A 23617-nucleotide genomic window follows, 5' to 3' on the forward strand; every position below is an offset into this window, starting at 1 on the left:
TTTAATCCCCAGAGGCGAGAAAGGTAGAGACCATATAGCAAGGACTTCCATTGGCCTCAGCCCAATCCTATTAGAACTAGACACCAACCATTCCCACACAGCTGCTGCGACTCTCTCTCATCTTGTGAACTTAGGTAAAAAATAGAAAGTATTGTTATCTAGAAAAATCCCTGAGGTCCGAGGGCTCTCTTTGTGGGCTATGATATGAGATACGCATGAAAGACCTTACATCACTTATGGCCCATCTGGCCCTCTCGTCTTTTGGTTCAAGAAGTCTAACATTTAAAGAGGGAAAGAAGAATATGCCTTTTCTCCAAACCACTTAAAACTAAATTTTCGTTTTGCTTTGCTTACGTAATATTCGGACATAGATGGGATTCGGATCCATTTAGAGGACATGGATCACAGGACCCTTTTTTTTTTTTTGGGCCTATTTCCCTCTTTTTGTGGGTCCCTGCCAAGGTGATCTTCTATCCCATTCTTTTTCACTCTGGTGGCTGAGGTCTTTAGTAGATCTATTCACAAGTACAGAAAAATGGACCAATAGCCAAAGCCCAACTAATCTCGCACCTTCAATATGCCAATAATACCTTGATTTTATGTGGTGCGACATAATAGCAATTGGACGTGTTGTGGTTGTACCTCAAATGCTCGAAACCTTGCAAAATCTAAACTTATTGGGACTGCCTTATTCCTACAGTCCAGGAATAGTGGTGAATAAATTGCAGCGTAGGGGCTTACCCGTTTCCAATAGGTGCCTTATCTGCAAGTCGGCTGAAGGATCCAAACCCCATCTATTTCTACACTGTGAGGTGACCTCACAACTCTGGTCCGAGTTGCTCAGTAGTTTTGGGTGGTGCCATAGTCAATCTTCAAAGCCTTTTTATTCGGGTCCTTTCTTGGCAACAGGCATCTTCTTTTGGCGTGAGTCAATGGAGACACCTATTTGGGTCCTTTGGACTGAAAGAAACTTGAGGACATTTGAAGGTAGGGAGGCCAACCCATACTCCGTAAGTGATCTTATAACATCTATTGTATTTCAATGGGTTCAAAATCGCAAAAACTTAAGAGGCTTCTTGTTGACACGTATGGCTATGAGACCTGAGTGTCTTAACTTATAATTGTGAGAATCCAATGTTCATTATAATTATCCAAAAAATTATATCCAACATTAATATGGTCCAATGTCCATCTGAACGTTGGATGAATATCTTTGAGATCAAGGAAACTCTTTTTTTTTTTCTTAAAGACCCGTTGGAGAAATATAACGGTTAGCCCTTCCTTCTCCCTATAAAATAGGAAGCCAGAGAGAGAGAGAGGAAGTGGAAAAAAAAAAAAAAAAAAAAAGGTAAAGGGATACATCGCTTCCTCTGTAAACACATCTTTTTTTTTTTTTTTCTCTCTTGAAAAGGTAAGCAACAAGGGTTCCTAACCCAAAAAAGCCAGACTCTACGATCACCAGCCTCACGGTACCCCTTCTCCGATCTCGGATTTAGTCTCATACGCGCTCCATCAATTTTTACTAACATTGGTATTAGAGCATTCATGTTTCATCTTCCATATTGTTTTGGTGTTTTATATATATATATATATATATATATATAGCAAACTTGGTTCTGATAAAATGCAAAAAATTGTGCCTTGCATCTTGCTGTAAATTTCGTTAAAAGAAAAAGACCCTAGTCTTTATGAGCAAACTAGCCCCGTTTCTTTCTCCACCATAAAAGTTGGCTATAGTTTTATTTCTCTGTTAATCAAGAACTTTCTCTCTCTCTAAGTTTTTTTTGGCATAGAAGACCTACTTCCTATTCAAAAGCACGTATTTGCCCTTTGAATCCCTCTATCGTATCATTGCTCACACTTATCTGGTATTAGATCCATATATATTCAAGCTTATCTTCAGGGAAGCCCATATATTATGTTGTCACTAAGTAATAACATATATATCGTAATTTAAGAGATTGCTTGATGGGCAGCAGCCATATCTTTTAATGTAAGAAAGTATTTAACTTTTGGTAGGGCCCCAACCTCACATAATAGTTGCATGTAATTCATTGCAATCCCACCATTAAATCACACTTATATCGCATCGTTGTTAAATATTTTTATGGTGGATTATCTGTTACAGAGATATAGTCATTATGAACATATATCACATCTCTGAATGCATATTTTACTATTTTATTGTGTTATATATTGCTAATATCTCTATTAAAAAAAAAAAAAAAGGGGTTAGAAAAAAAATAAAAAATAAATATAGAATACTTATTTTGCTCATTTTTAGTATTGTTGATATTTAAATGCACTTACTGCCTTGCGTGGTAATGTTTATAGCGCAAAATCGAGCGATCTAATGATGTAGATCTCTTAGATTAAAAATAAATGAAAAAGCAATGGTAGGAAAAGTGGAAATGATCGAATTCAAATCTGAGATCAGATCTACCAAAAAACAAGCAGATCTGCTCTCAGATATGTGGCGGAGCCAGCGTGATCCAAGGCATCAAAAATACGATTTTTTAAAAGAAAACTAATCAAAATAAGATCAAAACAAAATTAAAATAGTAAAACAAAATTAAAATAGTAAAACAAAGGAAGAAAACGATACCAAACTGGGCCGGATGGCCAGGTTCTCCCGAGCCTTCGAGGGCTCGCCCGTATCAGAACCGGTTCCTTTTGCCCTTGTGGTCCAGATGTCGATCAGCAAGTTTCTGGTAGTAGTAGGGTGGTTGTGCCCTAGAAATGGTTTAGATCTAGGGTTGTTGTACCCTAGGTCTAGGTTTACTCAGGCTTAAGATGAGGGTTAGGGTTTTCTTAAGGAAGGTCTCTCTACTCTCCCAGGGTTTATCTTCCAGCCTAAAGTTTTTCAAAAGTCTTGTCCCTCCCCCTTTTTTTTTTCTACCTGTGATGCCTTTTCATCATTTTATGGTCACCCAAAGTGAGTTCATCTGAACGAAGGATTTGTTGGGGCAGAGTTATCCCGTAACGAACAAATCGCTTGGTCAAACCAATCTTTTATTTTTTAAAATTCGGATTTGACCAACGCGGATAGCATCACTTGGCCAAACCATCTAAAAGATGACCATAAAAACATGAAAAATGATAAAAAAATGTTTGGAAAAACGTGTCTGGGAGGCATGCCCTGTGTCGTCCAAACCAAAACTTATCCAAATTGAATTTTTTTTTTCCAAGTGTGTTCCTCAGCCTCTTGTGAAGCTCTCAGAGAAAATTTGGGTCAAAACAGATTGTTTTACTATTTTCAATGATTTTTTTTGTAAAAAAACGTGTTTACATGATTCCGGGTCAAAACAGGCATCTGCTGGGTTTTGGGCTGGCAGAATGGTTCCGGCTCACAGGGTAAATTGTGTGACCTATGGATTTTGGGTTTACTCGGCCAATTTGATCCTAAGGGTCTAAGAAAACCACAGAACTTGCCATATTTAAAGTGGGTGTCTACAGTTGCCCCTCTTTGGCACTCCCTGCCCTTCGAGGGACAAGAGAGTGGCAAAGAAGTAGACACGCTATCGTTCCCTGTGCTTCAAGGGGCAAGTGAACATGCACTCCCTGTCCTTCGAGGGATAGGAGAATATCAAAGATGAATGTCATCCCAACGTCACATGGGCTGATGGCACACTAACTATCCCTCCAAGCCATTGCACTCTCATGCTCACCCACCTAGGGCATTTTCATCCTAGGGTTTTCGACGTGAGGTGTCGGCGAATTATGCAAGCTTGAAACTTGAGGTGGATTTTACAGCCATGCCACTTGACCTCAGGGTTTTCTCAATTTGAAAATTTTAATCCTAGCAGTTTATTTGATTTCCTTAGGGGTTTCGTAAGACTGTCTATAGGAAAGTTTTCTATAGGACAAGACTTGTCTGATCAATTCCGAATAGAGAGGCGAGGCAAGAACGCGGTAATCGCTGCAATGCCGTGTTCATCATATAGGTGTAAAGCTCCTTCATTTTTACAAGTCCTTTTAGAAATTTTTGAATGTAGGAAGGGATTTGAAACAGAACCCAAAGCAGGGACAGGCTACGATTTTATCAAAGAAATTAAAGTTTTTGAAATCACGAGACATATGGTGAAAATTTTGAAAAGGGAAAGATATTTCGAAAAGCAATGTTGGTTAGTAGTTTTAACTCCTGCAACCATAGAGCCCTTTAAGTAGTTTAGCGTCATGCAGTGATGGACGATACACCCGACCTTTTATGTCATATGGGGATAGACAGTACTTGTCTCGATTCTTTTACATATTTGACATTGAACTGGAGATACTTGACCTTTAGCGTCATATGGAGTTAGAGGTTTCATGTCTCGGCTCTTTTACGTCACACGAGTTTGACATTGAACTGGATGGCCCAACCTTTTACGTCATACATGGCTAGACGTATTAGCTTGACTTTTTAACGTCGCACAAGTTTGACGCGTTAGCTCGATTTTTTAACATCGCACTAGTTTGACGTGTTAGCTCATTTTTTTAACGTCGCACGAATTTGACGTGTTAGCTCGGCTTTTTAACGTCGCACGAGTTTGACGATCTAAATCATGGTTGGCAGTTTAGGCTCATGCGACCGTGGAGCAAAATATTTTGAAGCCGGTTGGCAGTTTAGGCTCATGCCACCAAGGAACATATGGAATTATTATTATTATTATTATTATTATTTTTTGGGAAAGATTGGTCGCAGTTTAGGCTCTTGCCACCGTGGAGCGTAAATTTTTTTTTCTTTTCGTTATTTTTTTGAAAATTTTAGAAAATTGGTCGGCAGTTTAGGTTCATGCCACCGAGGAGCAAATTATTCTTTTTATTATTATTATTTTTTTTATCATTAAAATTTTATTTTTTTGGGGAATTGCTTGAGAAAAGGGGCTTTTAAACTTTGCCCCTATTATGAGGAGTTTGAAAACTTTTTTTTTTTTTTTTTTCTTTAGAGCCTTTGTTGGGGAGTTCTTGTTCAACTTGTACGTATGCAATTGATTAGTCACAGTAGAGTAGCACACTTTCCTTTCACACAATTTTCAAACTGATTTTTTACAAATTTAGCTCCCTTACAGTTTTTGTCTCGAATTTCTGGCTATTGGGTCATTGTACACAGACATAGGGATGAGCTTGCCTCATTTTGCCTCAGGGGATCTAATCAAGAGAAAAACGCTCTCAGGTTCACTTGTCTCCTATATGTGATAGTTGGTAGTTATACTCATACAACCATAGAGTGCCTGGCTAGTTTCAAGCCTTCATAATAGGCATAGGAAGTTGGCTTCGAGAGCGAGGCTAGATGACTAACAGTTTAACCTCTTGTAGTGATGGAGGAAGTCCCTTATGAAAGGAGAAAGCTTTTGAAAATGGATGATTTTAACAATCAAATTGAAACAACATTTTCGAAAGGGATGGGCCTTACAGTTTTTCCACCTGTGGCTCTTTTGGTGGTCATTTTCTTTATCAAGTTTGTACCTAAAGATGATGAAAGGATTTCCTTGTGGGATCGTGAGAACTCAAAAATCACGAAGTTGTCTTTTTACCTTTGGAGCTTTCATCCTCTGCTTCGTGGATCCATGAAGAGTCATCTGGATTCTTGCCGGGCTTTCCTCTTGGAGGGTCTCGACGTTTTCCAGGGTCCGTCGAAATCACTTCGATTTTCCATTCATGTCACCCTCCACCTTTTTGAGTTGGTTTTGTTGGGAACCTGCAGGGTTTTAGGAGGAGTCTTCATCCTTAGGGTCTGCTTGTGCAGTATTATTGGAACTTGCAAGTACTTGTTTGTACTTGAGTGCTATGCATCGAAAGCTCCTTCTTAGAGATATTTTTATTCCTTTTAGCCATGGTGCCTTTTCAGGTTTTCACCACGTCCATTTTTTTGTTTTTATTTTTATTTTTTTTTGTGATGCCTTTTCAGGTTTTCACCACTTTTTTTAGCCCATTACGGGTAGTATTTTCTGAGATATATTGTATTAATGGGGTCGTTGAGTTCGTAACCCTCCTAATTGTTTATCTTATAAGAATTGCCTGCATACACCTGGGTAACCATGAATGGCCCCTCCCAACTAGGTTTGAACTTGCCTAAAGGGTGTGGATTTGCAGGAGTGTGGAAGATTTTCTTGAGTACCGTGTCCCCTTATTTGAACTGTCGAGGAACAACTTTCCTTTGGTACGCCCTCTCGATTCTATGCTGGTAAGCACTGATATTTTGTGTTGCTCGTATTCGTTTTTCATCTAAGTTAATGAGGGCAGCGATTCGTGCTTCGATCTTTTGTTCCTCATCTGCATTTTTGTGAATAAGCACTGAGAGAGATGGAATCTCAACCTCGATAGGTAGCACTGCTTCCATACCGTACACCAATGAGTATGGGGTCATGCCAGTAGGAGTCTTTTCAGTTGTCTGGTCGGCTTATAGGGTGTCATTTAGCTTTTTATGCCAATCTTTCCCGCCTTCTATTATTTTGTCTATGATTCTGAGAAATATTTTATTTGTGGCTTCTGCTTGTCCGTTTCCTTGAGGGTAGTAAGGTGTGGAGAATTTCTGTGTTATCTCAAACTTTTTGCACACCTTAGTGACCTTTCATTTTTGAAATTGGATCCATTGTCAGTGATGATTGACTCAGGAACACCGAATCTGAATACGATATTGTTCTTTATGAAATAGGCAACATGTTGGCCTTCAATTTTAATAAATGATGTGGCCTCTACCCATTTGGTGAAGTATTATGTAGCTGTTAATATAAAAAGGTGGTCGTTTGAGGCTTTTGGTTATATCATTCCGATGATATCAAGACCCCACATGATGAAGGGACATACGGGCGGTGTTGAGTTGAGTGATATGGACGGTGCACGGATGAGGTCTCCATAGAGTTGACATTTGGGACACCTCTTAACGAACTTCTAGTAGTCTTCAGCCATGGTGGTCCAGTAATAGCCTTGGCGCCTAATTTTCTGAGCTAAGGCGGCTGCCCCATAATGACCTCCTTCATTGTGCAGCTCTATCAGTACTTGGTCAATTTCTGGCTGATCGAAGCACCGTAGAATGATGTCATCGAAGGACTTTTTGAATAAGAGATCGCCTCTTACTAAGAATCCCATAAAAAACTTTCGAAAGGCTTCTTTATCCTTTTTGACGGCTCCTTCAGGGTATAAACCATCTTTCAACAGGGATAGAACATCGTGGAACCATGGCTTTGCCTTCACTAGCGCATCTGAAGCCACGAGAGATACTTCCCCATTGTTCTCCTCTTCTTGCACTATTTCTTTTTCGAACCTTGGTGGGGAAGGGTCATGTTTGTTCCTGATGTAAAATGACAATGTGGTGATTTCTGGAAGAAACCATCAAAGCAAGGGTTGCAAGGGTGTCGGCGAACCGATTATTTTCCCTAGTTACATGCTGAAAGGTGATTTTCTTAAAATATGGAATCATCTTTTCCACCTGTTCTTGATAGGGTTTGAGCTTTTCTTCTGTCACCCTCTAAATCCCTTGAACTTGGTTTATGACGAGTAAGGAGTCACCAATCACTCGTATTTGTTGGATTTTCTTTCCCATGGCATTCTCAAGCCCGACTATTAACGCTTTGTATTCAGCAACATTATTGGTACATGGGAAATTCAATCTGATGGCTGTTAGCATTAAAATATTCTCGGGTGAGCATAATATGACTCCTATACCTGACCCGTATTCGTTCTTTGCACAGTTGAAGTATAAATCCCAAATCAAGTCCTCAATTGTGAATATGTTCTCATCAGGAAGATCCATGTTAACGAGAATATTGTTTGGCAGTGCGTGTTCAGCTAAGTGGTTATATTGAAGCCCACATATTTCTCTGATGATTCGGGGAGGAGGCATTTCAGTGATGGCTCGTATTTTGGATGGGTCCACCTCAATACCTCTATAAAGCCTAGTAATTTTTCGGATTCAACTCCTAAGGCACATTTTTGTGGATTGAGTTTGAGTTGATGTTTTCGGAGTCTTTCAAAAATGGTTCTCAGGTTGGTGAGATGATCAGACCTCGTCTTCGACTTGACCAGGATATCATCGATATAGTCTTCCACAACGGTATGCATTAGGTCTTGGAAGATGCTAGTCATTGCCTGTTAATAAGTTGCTCCTGCATTTTTTATTCCAAAGGGCATGACTCTGTAATAGTATGTTCCCCATTGTGTTATGAATGACATCTTGGTTTAGTCTTCTTCTGCCATGAGGATCTGGTTGTAACTAGAGAAGCCATTCATGAATGATAGCATCTCGTGCCTCGCAGTATTGTTGACCAAGGCATCTATGTTTGGTAATGGAAAATTTTCTTTTAAAAACACCTTGTTGAGGTCTCTGTAATCGAAACACACTCGGATTCTCCCATCTTTCTTGGGTACAACCACTATGTTAGCCAAGCATTTCGAGTAATCGACGGGGTGATGAACCTCGGCTTGAGCAGTTGTCGATTTCTTCTTTGATTTTGTGCTCAAGGTGGGTCTTTTGACGTCGGAGTTTCTGCCTTACAAGCTTTGCCCCTTCATTGAATATTAGGTGATGTTGAATCAATGCGGGATCTAGCCCTGACATATCATCGTATGACCAGGTGAAGACATAGCGATATTCCTTGAGAAGGGAAATTATATTTTCATGCTCCTCAGAAGATAAGGAGGTTCCAATCTTGGTTAACCTTGGGTCCTTCTCAGTTCCTAGGTTTACTTCAATCATCTCTTCGATGATAGCCGTTGGGTCACTATGAAACCTCTTATTGAATTACTCAACATGGGAAGTAAGTTCCTTAGGTTGAGAGATTTCTTCAGACTCTTGACTCTCTTGATCTTCGTCATGGTCATCCAATTCGTCATCTTGGGTGCACCATTATTGGGCTCTCTTGAGCATTTGCCGTTTTTGAAAATTATTTTTCATTATCGTCTGCTTTATCATGTTTTGAATTTTCTACAGTTTTTAAAATGTCGCAAGAGGTGTCCCTTATGGGACTCGTGAGAGAAATGTTGGGGACCGGACGTGCAGGGTGGTTAGATGGCCACCCCGCGCCTATCCATTTTTTGGAACTGAGACTTGGAGGTGCCGCTGATATGCTTCCAGTGATTATCGAGATAGAGGAGTGATTGACTAATTTTGTTCCTGAGTTTTAGTAGGCGGATGAGATTGCTTGGCTGTGTTAGAGCCAACTGTGCACACCTCCGCCAGATCTAAGTCAGTGAAAATGTCTTCAATTCCCAGTTCTTGTGTGTACTGAGATGTGGAGGAAGAGTTATTCCCTGTTGGGGAATCAATGATCACTTTCGGCCTTTTTTGAAGGATAGGTATTGAGAGGATCGAAGTTTTGAATGCCTCCAGTTACAAAGCATGGAGAGCTTGAAGGCTTTATTCGGCTTTGAAATAGGGTGAGAGTACACCCGAGCCCTCTTCGGTCCCCTTTGTCAGTTTTGGCTTCAGGTGATGCAGAAATCGCTTCCTTTACGCCTTGCTCTTGACTTTCTAAACCATAGCCAGGATGGAAGCCTTGGAAGAAGAGCATGTGTCAAGCTTTGAGGGACCCAAAGCCGTATCAATGTTGGCAATGGATGATCTCTTCCATCGATGCAGAAGTTTGCAAAATTTGAGGAACGGGGTTGTCGGCCTCTAAGCGTAAAATAGCACAATCAGCTTTCTCGAAGGAGGCGAGTGGGATTTCTCCAAGCTCGACTCCTATGGCTAGTTTTTCGCTATGTATGCTGGAATTGGAATGGGAAGGGGGTTCAACGCATACCTTTGCAACGCCATTTTTTGTTGGAAATTTGAGGCATTGATGAAGCGTAGAGGCGACCATAAGGTTTTTGTGCAGCTACGACCTAGAAGCATGTTGAATGAAGGTTTTATGTCTAAGACATAAAACTTTATCACTTGGACGACAGGGCCGATCTTAAGTGTGAGATGAAGTATGCCTTCAGCTTGTCTCTTGATCCCGTCGTAAGCGACGATAGTTAGTTGGCACTGCTTGAAGTCATCTGGGCTTTTGCCTATCTGCCTCACCGTTTTCATGCGGCATATATTCAGGGATGCCCCATTATCAACCAGCACTCTCATTATCTCATATCCTTTCATGAAAGTAGTGATATGAAGAGGCTGGACGTGAAAGCGATTGACATTAACCGGGATGTCTTCATCCATGAACATGATTGGCATTGGTGCCATTAGTTGGTTGATCATCCCGCGCAACTCGTCTGGTTGTGTGTTGCTCGGGATGTGGTTCTTAGCAAGAACGTTTTCAATTTGTGCTCTATACATGATTTTCTATAGATGATCTGAGATTGCACTGGTGCCCGTTTGACAAAAAGATGATTGTTTTCTTGTAGGGCTCTCCATGGCGATTGATTTGATATCAACTTCGAGCCATGGATCGTGCTTTTAAGCCACAACCATGCGACTTGAACTTTGGATAGATCTTGAAAACTTTGGATCGATAGTGTGCTCATATCTTGATGTTTCTTCGTGATTTCTTTGTTGTATTGTACTGAGCATGCCGTCACGATCGCATGACAACAAATACACCTAGACGAAAAATTTGCAGTCTTGAGTTTTTGGCCGAAATATGAATTTTGGCAGTCAGAATTTATCGTAACTTTGTCGGTTTCGAGCATAAAATCCGACCGTTCATCACGCATGGAGTTCGGATCAATGGTAGCCCCAGACCTTACGCACACGATGGAATTGGTCTAATCATGAGCGTCGTGATATAGTCGCTCGAGCGGGACATGTCACTACTGAATTTCCTGCAACTTCCTTTGTGAATCATCGACTTCTCTCTAGCTTTTCTCCCTACTCGGGTGTCCTCACGAGGTGTGACACAAATCAAAACGCTCTTGACGAGACGAACATGCTCACAAAATATGAGCGTGATCCGACTTAAGACGAGTGAGATATGGCCCCCGAAAGTCACTGCCCGAGGCTGTAAAAACAGTCACCTTTAATGGTGATTTGGTGCAGGGAGGGCGTACGGGAATAGTGTGCAGCTTACCCCTTTTCAGTCTTTTACCCATAACTTTGTCCTGGAGCACCCTATTAAGCCGAAACTTGACCCATAGGGGTTTTTAATTATGTCCGATCCAATGGAGGTGATCCCACAGCAATTTGATGCATCAAAAATAGAGTTCTAGTTACGAGGTCCATTTCAGGGTGCTAGATACTTATTTTTCCGAAATTGTTTATTTGTATGCACTGCATTAAACAAGTCGGATTGCACTGAAACTTGGCAGGTGTCCTTTTGAAGTCCTTATGAACATTTTCACTTGTTCTGGAGAAATTCTGAGACTGTCAAGATTTCCACTGTAATTCAGGCTTTATTGACCGGCTTCTCTTTTCTTCTTCCGCATCGGGGACCCAAGGTGCTGAAAAATGTCTTCAAACATTCTTCTCTTGTTTTTAGTCTTAATCTTTGTGCAACTAAGTCTTCTATGAGGGCCGAGATATCCTTCTTGAAGGTTCTGGTCTTCATGGATTCAGGTCGTCTTTCTCCTTCTCACAGGGTAGGCTTGTCTTCACGTTTTCTCTTAGAGGGAGCAGTGTCGTCTGAGGCTTCACTTGTGGAACTTTCAGAGCTTTCCTGTTGCAGGGAAGGGATCGTGAGGTCATCGGAGAGTGGCCAGAGATTCTCCATGACTGTGGACTGGTTCAATGAGGCCGTACGACAGAATTGTGCTTCAGCCCTACTTCGTGATGGGCTGGGCTTGGTGCTACTAAGTTGACCTGATTGAGCCTAGACCCGCTTCTCTTTGGAAGATGATGAAGGTGTTCGTTTGTCATGTCTATCCAATTCATACGTTCATGATGACGATGTAAGACCTTTTATTTGATTTTATTACGCGGGCACTTTTTCCTTCGGTCGTCTTTATCTTAGGCTTGTTTTCGGCTACTTGTCCTCACGCGACTATGTCTTGCGTGCCACTGTGATTAGGTTGTAGTCAGCTCTTCTCCTTATTTTCTTAAAGGATTGAGGTATGTCAAAAATGACGTATAACACATACATCTCTCCCAGCATGGGTAAACCCCACTAAATACTAGTCCAAGAGCGTGGATCCTGCCTCACCTCCATCCAAATGTTCGTTATTGGTCCTATGACACCATATCTCCAATGGAGCTTTGATGGTGTTGGAGCAGTGGTTGTATTAACCAAACGAGCGCTGGCAAGTCACGACCAGCCTACATTCTCTTAGAGTACGAGCATGAGAATTGAGGACATCGAATGTCCAAGAGCTATACCCTGGTATATATTGGTGTTCTCCCTCAAAACGAAGAGCACCAAAGGCCCAGTGATGGTTCGTCTTGGCTAGCATCTTCTTCCCTAGCGTAGGCAAATCTTCGTTGGAATCGAAATTCCTGTGAAGAGCATGATAAAGGGGCACACCATCCCTTTGAACGAAAGGTCCCTTGCTAGCATATTCGTACCTAGAGACCCGGGCTTCTCCCCCTACGTCGGTAATACTCAAAGGTAACTTTATCTTTGGGAAGGTGTCAGCGCCCCAAGAGAAGTCCCTTTAGCAAAAGAGGCACCAGTATAAGAATCGGTTCCTAACTCCCCTTGATGAAGGAAACTAGTTTATGTCAAGGATTTTCACTGCAAAGAAATAAGAAAAAAAAAGTTAGCACCAAATGGGTTTTTGCAACTTGTGCCTTAACTAGGGCATGCAAGCACAAGAACTCAAGCAGCACTCAAGATGCGTGCAGGCGCAACTAGTGAACCCGCCACACATATGCACGCAACTCTAAAAACAGAAGTTCAAGTGTTGTTGCACTAAGGCATTCGGGAGAACAGACGTGCGAACGCGCAAAAGACAGGCACGTGCAAAGTCAACCACAAGTAAGGATAAATCGTGCAACAGAACGTGCGCGTGTAAATTTGAGTACGGGCAAAAGAATGTGCACCCACAGAGCATAGTACACTCAAAAGACTGAGCTTGACTCAAACTATACATGCCAAGGCTTGCCAAGACTCAACAACACATGAGATGCCTCATGTAGACTTTCTCAGCCAAGAGCAAGATTTGATCACGGCTAATCTCGCCAAACCAAGCCACAACTTGGCTGAAAAGCCCACGACACACGAATACAAGCATAAACACACATGAGCACTATCAATGCAAACCAAGCAACCATAAACAGAAGGGAACAAAAGAGGTTTTAGAACAAGAAAATATTCATGCCCGCAAGGCTCAACAAACAACAATAATTGCTCCAAAAGATGTCATGGTCGACCGAACATCCAAGACTCAGTAGAGGAAAAAGCACAAGAAAAAGAAAATAAAATAGACCAAATCAAAGAAATAGTGGGACCCTACCTTGAGGAGCGGCCGAACTAGAGCCAGCCATTGATGTTAATAAAACACTCAAGGATGAGAGATTCTACTCGAGAATGGTGGTGAAAAAGGCGCAGGCAGGAAAAATTAGAGTTTTTACTTCGGATAAAAATCTCAGGTAAAACAAAGAAAATTACTTTGCGTGCCTTGTTTACGAAGAATGATGCATATCGTTCATGCCAATGATGTGACATGTGGCCCAGACAGTGGAAGCACAAATAGCATGTGAGCGAAACTTCGCGCTATTCAGGTACACAAAAGCACAAGCAACACGCAAGAAAAAAAGCAGCACGGTCCCGACACAGTTGACCACAAACACTGCGTGGACTCATCACTCGACACAAAAAAGACTACGTGAGCACAAGCCCACCATCCAACGCAAGTCCATCATCAGCACTTTCGCAGGGTCAAACATCTTCACCCAAGAGGGTAACGTTTGAACGCATTCTAAGACCTGCGCCTCAAATTCCGGCCTTAGCAAAAGGCATCACATCCCAGACGAACGCGTCAGAAGATAGAGATCTATGATCCCCCTCTACAAAGAAAAAAAACAAGAGATGAAGAAGCTTCTCAAAGAGGAGTTGGCCTCTCGCTCTCTCTGCCTAGCTCTTTTTATAAACCTCAGGCTCATCATAAAATCACTTCGCTTCATGGTACAAATAAGGAGAGATTCAGTGACGACTTGGTCCTGTCAATACCCAAGACACCACCAGATCAAGGGAACATTGCAAAATACGTCTAAGACTAGGCAACCCTGGAAAAAGTACTATCAAGCCAAAAAAAGACCTTACTACTACAGCCCTATGCTAGGGGCTTCAAAAAATACTCGACCATTAACATTGCATCCAGAACGTCGAAAAATCCCCAAGGACCAAATTTGGGCTCGGACCTCTCAAAATCATTTTGGGCCCAAATTACCACAAAACAAGTAGGTTGTACACTATTGCGGTGTGGCCTCACTAAATCAGTCCCCAATCATGGAAGTTGCGTTCTTCACATCTCAGGATGACCTACAAATTCCAACACAACGCTCGTTTGGAGTCAGAACAAACGCAAATTTGAACACAAGCTAGGTCTCGACGACCCGTTCATTTTGACATACGGCACACATCGTGACATGATCCAGAATCAAAGCTTTTCTAGAGAAAAGATGAGCCCGAAACCATGGAAATCAGAGTTTTTGAAGAAAATACATCTTGAACTTCGTGAAGCAATAACTCGAGATATGTACATCAGATCATTGCACAATTAGGTCCGATGTGACGCATCACGAAGGGCCACAACTGGCATAGCTGTTACACTCAATCAAAAGTCGGATAAATCACAAATTCCAAGGTTGAAGAAAAGGAAGATCACCCGGTTGTCGGAATCCCTTTTTCCAACAATCTCCCGAATTCAAAAAGAACTTCAAGTAAGAACCAAAACAGACAAAATTTGGTGTAAAACGACTGTGGAAGTCTCCTCTTTAATTTTCAATCAAAATAAAGACTTGGAACACCATGGATCGCATTGCATTGATGGCCAAAGTTCATGATCTAGTCGTATTTCTATCTCATGGAAAACGTTCGTCTCAAGATGATCAAAAGAGATCACATTCTTTAGAATCAAGCAAGCATCAAGACTACGATGATGGAACATCTGAACCACCGCCATAAGCATCTGAAAAAGTTTCCAAGATCCGACAATGGTGAAAGTCCTTTCAGAGATGGATGGTTTCCTCATTAGCACAAAAGGTTTAAGGGGCATTTTGGTCATTATTTCTAAATTCAGGATATTATTGTAATTTTTTTTAATTATTATTAAGATTAGTTTTGAGCATCCACCCCTATTTGGTGGGTCCTCTATATAAACCATCTCAGGTCAATTATAAAAAAGCCAGATCATTCATTAACGAAGTAGAGACACTAAGCTCGTTTCCACTTGTCTTTTGCTCCTAACCATTGGATCCAGCGCCAAAGAGAGAGAAAAATTTTAAGAGAGAGAAACTACGGTTAGCCCACCCTAATTACGTGGCTATGTTCTCTCTCTCTGCTTTCTTTCTTCTCTCTCTTCACTCGTTGCTTGCCTTGCATAGTAACCTGTGCCAGCGACAAACGCGCGGTCCCGTCTCTTTCCCCTTGCATCTCTAACGTAAACGCATCAAACCTGCGGCTACACACAGCATTCCGCTATCCGACATATGCTCGACTCAGTACCTTTCAACGTCAGCCTAAGAGTTCCAAACCTCTGACCATCACTCTAACTTCCTCTCCGTACAGTCGAGTTGAGTTGTGAGAGACGTATACTATCTCTCCCTCAGTCACTCGAGAGGAGTGTTCTTGAACCGATAGTCAAGAGAGTTCTAACCCTTCGGTTGCCCTAGTCGCCCTAGCGCATAGTATTTACGCGTATAGGGGGAATCTTGTCACCATTTCTCCCCTCATTGCAGCTATAGAGGAGTACCGAAGAATCCGCATTGCAGGAGAATGGAGCGACGTGTTAAAGCCTGAGGACAGTTCGTGTCCAAACCGCGCTGGTGGACGGTCGGAGGGCTTCATAATTATTCTAAGAGGGCAAACTGCCCGGGTGTGTCCCAAACCCCAAACGACGAGGTAAGCGCCTAAAACGCCCCACCGTGTAAAATCTCTTTCTTTATTCGTTCATATTCACACATGGGAGAGCATGTGTGCGCACACTCATGTGCAGTGCACGTGGACCCTCCGCGGTTGTTTGTGAGAGGATTTTTCTCGCTATACACACGAGGAAAAATCAGGTCCGACCTCTATGACTTATCATGAACTTTGTTATTAAGAATGGAGGACACCATATCTGTAGACTGTTCATATGACATGATTTATATGGCATGCTTTCCATTGAAAATTGCTTTGAGATACAAATTATGTGACATAATTTCCATTGAGTTTGCAAAACTAGAGGGGTGAAAGAACCCAATAAACTTTTCTTTCTAGTGAATTGTTAAATCCCAACTAAAAAGGGGATATGCAAGATAATAATTTTTTGCTGCTAGAAAGAGACATGGCTACATTAAGTGATAACATTAAGTAATCTTATTGAAATAAAGACCCTTAACCAAAGGAAACGTTGTAAGTGAAGGCAATAAAGCCCTAGGTATGAACCAGGTATTTATGAAATATATTCTTTAACATGCTCATGGAAGGTGAAACCTTCCAAAACATATGGCAGGCTTTATCTCTTAATAAACCAAATTCAAGTTGCGTTTGTATTTGACCCATATTCATTACATCTGAGTGAAGATAGAACATTACCATCTCTTCATCATTTGCATTAATTAGATGGCCATATTCATGCATCGAGTTGAGTGCATGGAATGCCATGCATAAAAAATTGTAAACTATTGGATTTGAGCTTTTTGTTTCATTGGCTCTTGCCATTTTTAAGTATCCATGGAATGCACTGTATAAAAAAATTGTAAACTAGAGCGTTATCATTTCGTTTATCACATAGTTTTCCTTGTGGAGTCGAATTACGTTACATCATATGAGCTTCAATTGTACGAACACATTCTCCCTACGGGAGGTTAAGTTTATCTTTCCTTCTTTCAGACATAACTTTTCGTCTACGTTATTGCACATAGAAAAGTATGTATTTCAAATGTTGTGTATGCATACTATACACTAACAGGATAATTGTGTACATTTTCAGTTAGTGATTGTAAACTATAAGCCCGTGGGAGCTATGATTTATCACGAACAGTGCTGCTAAGAATGGAGGAGGTCATATCTGTAGACTATCACATACTCACGAGTCATTTAGCAGGAGTTAAATGTCATGCTTTCTTTTGAAAATTGCTTCGAGATACAAATTGTATGACATAATTTCCATTGAGTTTGTCAATCAAGATGGGTGAAAGAACCCAAGAAGTTTTTCTTTCTAGTTAACTGCAAAATCCCAACTAAAATGGGAATATGCAAGATAATAATTTTTTACTACCAAAAAGAGACATGGCTACATTAAGTGATCTTATTGAAATAAAACCCTTCTCCTAAAGAATCATTGTTAATCAAGTTAATAAACCTCGAGGTGTGAACCAAGTATTCATGAAATAATATATTCTTTAACATGCTCATGGACGGTAAAACTTTCCAAAACATGTGGCGGGCTTTATCTCTTAATAAACCAAATTCAAGTTGCGCTTGCATTTAACAATCTAGTTACCATATTCATTACATCTGAGTGAAGATAGAACATTACAATCTCTTCATCATTTGCATTAATTAGATGGCCATATTCATTCACCGAGTAGAGTGCATGGAATGCCCTGCATAAAAAATTGTAAACTAGTGGATATTGAGCTTTTTGTTTCATTGGCTTTTACCTTTTTTAAGTATTCGTTGAATGCCCTGCATAAAAAATTGAAAACTAAAGAGTTATCATTCTCTATCACATAGTTATCCTTGTGGGCATCGAATTGTGTTACATCAATATCAGCTTCATTTGCATGAACGCCTTCTCCTTATGGAAGGTTAAGTTCATCTTTCCTTCTTTCAGACATAGCTTTTTTTCTATATTATTGCGTATAAAAAAGTATGTGATTCACATGTTTTGTATGCATACCATACACATACAAGGATAACGGTGTGCATTTTCAGTGACTGGTGATGGCGAACTATGGGCCTTGTAAACCTCGATCGTGGGGGCTACGATTTATCATGAACTTCGTTGTTAAGATTGGAGGAGGTCGTATCTGTTGATTGTCACATATTCAGGATTCATATGGTAAAAGTTATATGGCATACTTTCCCTTGAAAAATGCTTCGAGATACAAATTATGTGACATAATTCCATTGAGTTTGCCAAACTAGAAGGGTGAAAGAACCCAATAACCTTTTCTTTCTAACGAACGGCAAAATCCCAACTGAAAAGGACATATACAAGATAAGAATTTTTGGCTTCTTGAAAGAGACATGACTGCATTAAGTGATCTTATTGAAATAAAAACCCTTCACCAAAGTAATCATTGTAAATAAAGGCAATAAACCTCTTGGTGTGAACCATGTATTCATGAAATAATATATTCTTTAACATATGGCGAAACCTTAAAAAACATACGGCGGGCTTTTTAAATATTTTTTTTTTTACGGTGAAACCTTAAAAAACCTTAAAATAATATATATTTTTTTAAGGTGAAACCTTAAAAAACGTAAGGCGGGCTTTATCTTTTAATAAACCTAATTCAAGTTTTACTTGCGTTTGATAATCTATTCACCACATTCATTACATCTGAGTGAAGATAGAACGTTACCATCTCTTCATCATTTGCATTAATTAGATGGCCATATTCATGCACCGAGTTGAGTGCATGGAATGCCCTGCGTAAAAAATGAACTAGTGGATACTTTTTGTTTTATTGGCTTTTGCCAGTTTTAAGTATCCATGGAATGCCCTGCATAAAAAATTGTAAACTAAAGAGTTATCATTCTGTTTATCGCATAATTGTCCTTGTGGGTGTCGAATTACGTTACATTAATGTTAGTTTCATTTGCACGAATGCCTTTTCCCTACGGGAGGTTAAGTTCTTATTTCTTTCATTAGACGTAGCTTTTCTTCTATGTTATTGCACATGAAAAAGTATGTGATTTAAATGCTGTATATGCAGTTTCATTTGCACGAATGCCTTTTCCCTACGGGAGGTTAAGTTCTTATTTCTTTCATTAGACGTAGCTTTTCTTCTATGTTATTGCACATGAAAAAGTATGTGATTTAAATGCCGTATATGCATACCATATACAAACAGTGATAACTATGTGCATTTTCAATGACTGGTGATGGTGAACTATAGGCCCTTGTAAACCTCAATCGTGGGAACTACGATTTATCACGAATTTTACTGTTAAGAATGGAGGAGGTCGTATCTTTAGACTAACACATACTCAGAAGTCATATGGCAGGAGTTATATGGCATACTTTCTCTTGAAAATTACTTCAAGATACAAATTATATGACATAATTTCCATTGAGTTTGCCAAACTAGATAGGTCAAAGAACCCAAGAACCTTTTCTTTCTAGTGAACTGCGAAATCCCAATTGAAAAGGAGAAATGCAAGATAAAAATTTTTTGCTACCAGAAATATACATGCTTATATTTAGTGATATTATTGAAATAAAAACCCTTCACAAAGGAATCATTGTAAATAAAGGCAATAAACCTTTGGTTGTGAACTAGGTATTCATGAAATAATATATTTTTAACATTCTCATGAAAGGTGAAAACTTCAAAAAACATAGGGTAGGTTTTGCCTTTTAATAAACCAAATTCAAGTTGTACTTGCATTTGACAATCTATTCACCATACTCATTACATCGAGTTCTTCATCATTTGCATTAATTAGATGGCCATATTCATGCGCCGAATTGAAAGCTTCATTGTCGAGGGTGATGTTTCATTGTAAAAGGTTGTCACATATTTGCCTTCCATGAAATACGTATGATGACCCTAGGGACTTTGAACTAATGACCTCTTTTTCATCAATGGAAAACATGAATCACTATGGTTCCTCTACTGAATTTTCCCAACTTTACTCTTTATATTGTGCCATATACTTCCAACAAATGTGATCATAATATATTGGATTGGTAATATTTTTGTTTGGAAAAATACTAGAGAGTATTTCAAAACAATATACACTTTCAAAATAAGTTTTTCTAAATTTTTAATATAGAGAGAGTATTTATATCGAATTACTCTACTCTCTCTCTTTCTTAATAAATCAACTTTCTTAAAAATCTTTCCACATTTTTTCTCTTTTTTCTAATAAATCTTTCTACCTCTCTTTCTTATTTAAAAGTTTTTTTTACAACTTTTCTAAATTGTCTCTTCCTCTCCCCTTCCCTACGTTTTTCTCTCTTCTATTTTCTCATCCATATTCTCAAGTACCTCTCTCTCCCCTAATAAATCTTACCTCTCTCTCTCCCTCATATTTAAAAGTGTTCTTATACCATTCCAAAAATCTCTCTACCTCTCTCCCGCAGGCTTTCATAACTTATCTCTTTCATAAATTTTCACTTATCTCTTTCATAACTTCTCTTAATTCCCCCTGTTTTTCTCTCCTACCCCATTTTCCCACTAACTCTAAATTTTTTAAACATTTAAATTTCTCTAATATCTCTACCGTTCTGTAAAATTCTCTCCCTCAAATAGTTTTATTTAAACTTCTCTCCTCTCTATCTCTCTCTCTACGGTTTTCTAGCACTCTCTCCATCTCTACAATTTCTCTATCTCTCTCTACCATTTGTCTTTCTCATCCTCTCAATCGAGTGCATCTATATTTCTCCCCTCATGCTCTTTTCGTCATATATGGTATATTGCTTTGAATTTACATTAGTTATTGTTGTATTTTGATATTTTATTTTACTTCTCTTTTTTTGGTTTTCTTTTTGTGTTGAAATATGAATAATATGTCTAGAAATAAATTTTGATTAGACTACTTAATATTTTGGTTTACTCTATAAGTTTTTTTTTGGTTTACTCTCTCTCTCTAATGCCCAACCCTAACAATTTATGCTTCTAACTTATTTTAAAAATGTTTTGTTTTAGTTTTAGGTTAATTAAGTAGTAATGAATTAATTTACTTTGATGTTTTTCTCTACACAGGCAATAATTTATATGGGCAACTAGAGGTGAGCTTATTAGTATTTTTTTTTTCAATTTCCTATTTCCTTGCAATAATTTTTCTACAAATTTTTAATGAATAAATTTTTCCCCAATCTTGCACTTAAGTTTGAATAGTTGAAAAATGACAAACTGTTAAATTGTGGATAAATTAGAAAATTCTTTATGAGCATATATGCATACTATGAGTGCATCTCTAAATTTTATTTTCCTGAAACCAGTGGTTTAGAAAACGGATCGGTGCCCCGGATCGGGTACCTCAAAATCCCATCCGGATCGGTGAATCGACTATCCGGATCGGGAATCGGTTGAGTCGGTTGGATTAAGCCTTAAAAAAAATCTAAAAAACTTATCAAAATTCATTATAAATGTTGTTTTTTAGGAATCCAATAAAAATGGGGGTACTACATTATTAACTTTCATTTTTTTCATCAATATGCAAATATTGAGATGTTCTTTCCCTATATGAACTTAGGTTAACTATTAAATTTACATCACACAAAAGAAAAATAATAGAATTATCATGGATGAAGTATATAATTATACTGGACTATAATAAAAAATGGATTAAATTGATGAAAAAATGACCACCAAAATCTCGAATTGGCAGAAAACCCTACTCCACTAAAAAAACCCAAATTATTACAACCTAACTATAGTATTATATACTGAAATTGAAATTGTGGGTTTATATTTTATAGTTTATTTTATTATACAAATAATAATAAATCCAAAATATCTTATAATATCATTTAATTTAAAATGTATTATTGACGACTGGAAGAAAATATAATGTAAATAAATTAAAAATAAAAGATTTGGTTATCAATGTAGAAATAAATTCTAAAGTGGTATGAGTTAGTGTTATTTTTCTCTCTTAAAATATCCTCTAAACTAATATTTCTTAATATTCAATAAACTAGAATTAGTATTATTTTTGTTTTTTAATATCCTATGAGTTAGTACTAATTTTTAATCTCACTTAACTATTTAATTAATTAATAATTATATAATCTCGTGATATAATAACCTAATAGAATTTTTATGTTTTATTTGGATAGGTAAATTTAGATTTTTTTGGTTGAAGATAGGGGTGATGAGCACCAATTATTATTATTAATAATGTTTTCATTTTTTATCATATAATGTAATTACCACCACCGAGTTGACTCATTGTTTTTTAAATCCCTAATTATAACTATTAATTATAATATAGTGTTATAATATTGAATCAAAATAATTTAAAACTATTAGGAAAAAACTTCCATATAATTTAAAAATAATTTAGTGTATATAAAAATAATTATATTGACAAAAAATTAACATAATTATATTTAAGTTATTCACATAAAAAAACAACAATTCATATAATTATGTTAATGTTTTTAAATTATTATATAACATTTACTTTTTGTAATTATATGTAATTAAATATTATATGTACTTTATATTTGTATATCATAATAAATATATATATATATATAATTAATATTAAAAAGATTAAATCTATAAAAATAAATAAAAAGAATTATAGACTATTTCATTTGTCATAACTTTTATTATTTTATCGATGTAACTTTTTTGTCAAAATAGTTTTATTTTTTTGGTTAAAGTAACTTTTATTTTTTGACAAAAATTAAATTTTTATTAAAATAATTTTTATTTTTTCGTCAATATAAATTTTTATTTTTTGTCATAATTTTTATTTTTTGTCAAGATAATTTTTTTTATTTTTATAAATTCTTTTTTTTTTGTCAAGATAATTTTTTTTCATTTTATAACTTCTTTTTTTTATATTTTATAACTTTTTTTGACAAAAAATCCAATGCAGTTTATTTTTATAACTTTTTTTTATAAATACTTTTTTTTGACGAAAAAATGTAGAGAGGGAGTTCGAACCTACAACACCCACCAATAAATATCTTTTTTTTAAGAAAAAATGTAGAGATTAGCAAAAAAATTGAAAGAGCTACCCATCACACCACTACTGCATATTTGTTTACTTTCATATATATATATATATATATATATATATATATATATATATATATATATATATATATATATATATATATATATATATATATATATATATATATATATATATTGTATTAGCTTCTCAAGACTCCTAGCTAATTATCCCACATCGAAGCCTATGGAAACGCCATGTAATTATAAATTGTTCACGGGTAGTGTGTCACATTGCGCACGTGTGGAAGGCGGCCACTTCATGGACGCTGTTGCGAGCGTGCTCACTCATGTACATGAGTGCGCACGTGTTTATGCCCCAACTCGTCTACACACCCAAGTGTCCAACCCGTGGCCCGGGACGTAATTATCACGAAACGGGCTCGGTGGTTTTTCCATCACTGCCGACTCGTCTACACGACTCGTGTAATGTCTCTATAGCACACGAAACACGCCCAAGTGTTTATGCTCGACTCGTGTAACGTCTCTAAATCACGAAACACGCCCAAGTATCTCTACCCGACTCGTCTAACGTCTAATTTGCCCGTGACGTCATTATCACGAAACGCTCAGCGATTTTTCAATCACTGCCTGAAACTATACCTCTATATGTGTATGCTAAGTATCTTGACATTTTAAGATTCCCATCAAATTGCAAAGGAAATAAGAGCTACAAATAATATTTATTCAAAGGCACAATTGGGCATGATTTTC

The sequence above is a fragment of the Amborella trichopoda genome, chromosome 10 (genome assembly GCF_054954075.1).
Source record: "Amborella trichopoda isolate Santa Cruz 75 chromosome 10, AtrichopodaSantaCruz75HAP2 v2.0, whole genome shotgun sequence".
NCBI classification, from domain to species: domain Eukaryota; kingdom Viridiplantae; phylum Streptophyta; class Magnoliopsida; order Amborellales; family Amborellaceae; genus Amborella; species Amborella trichopoda.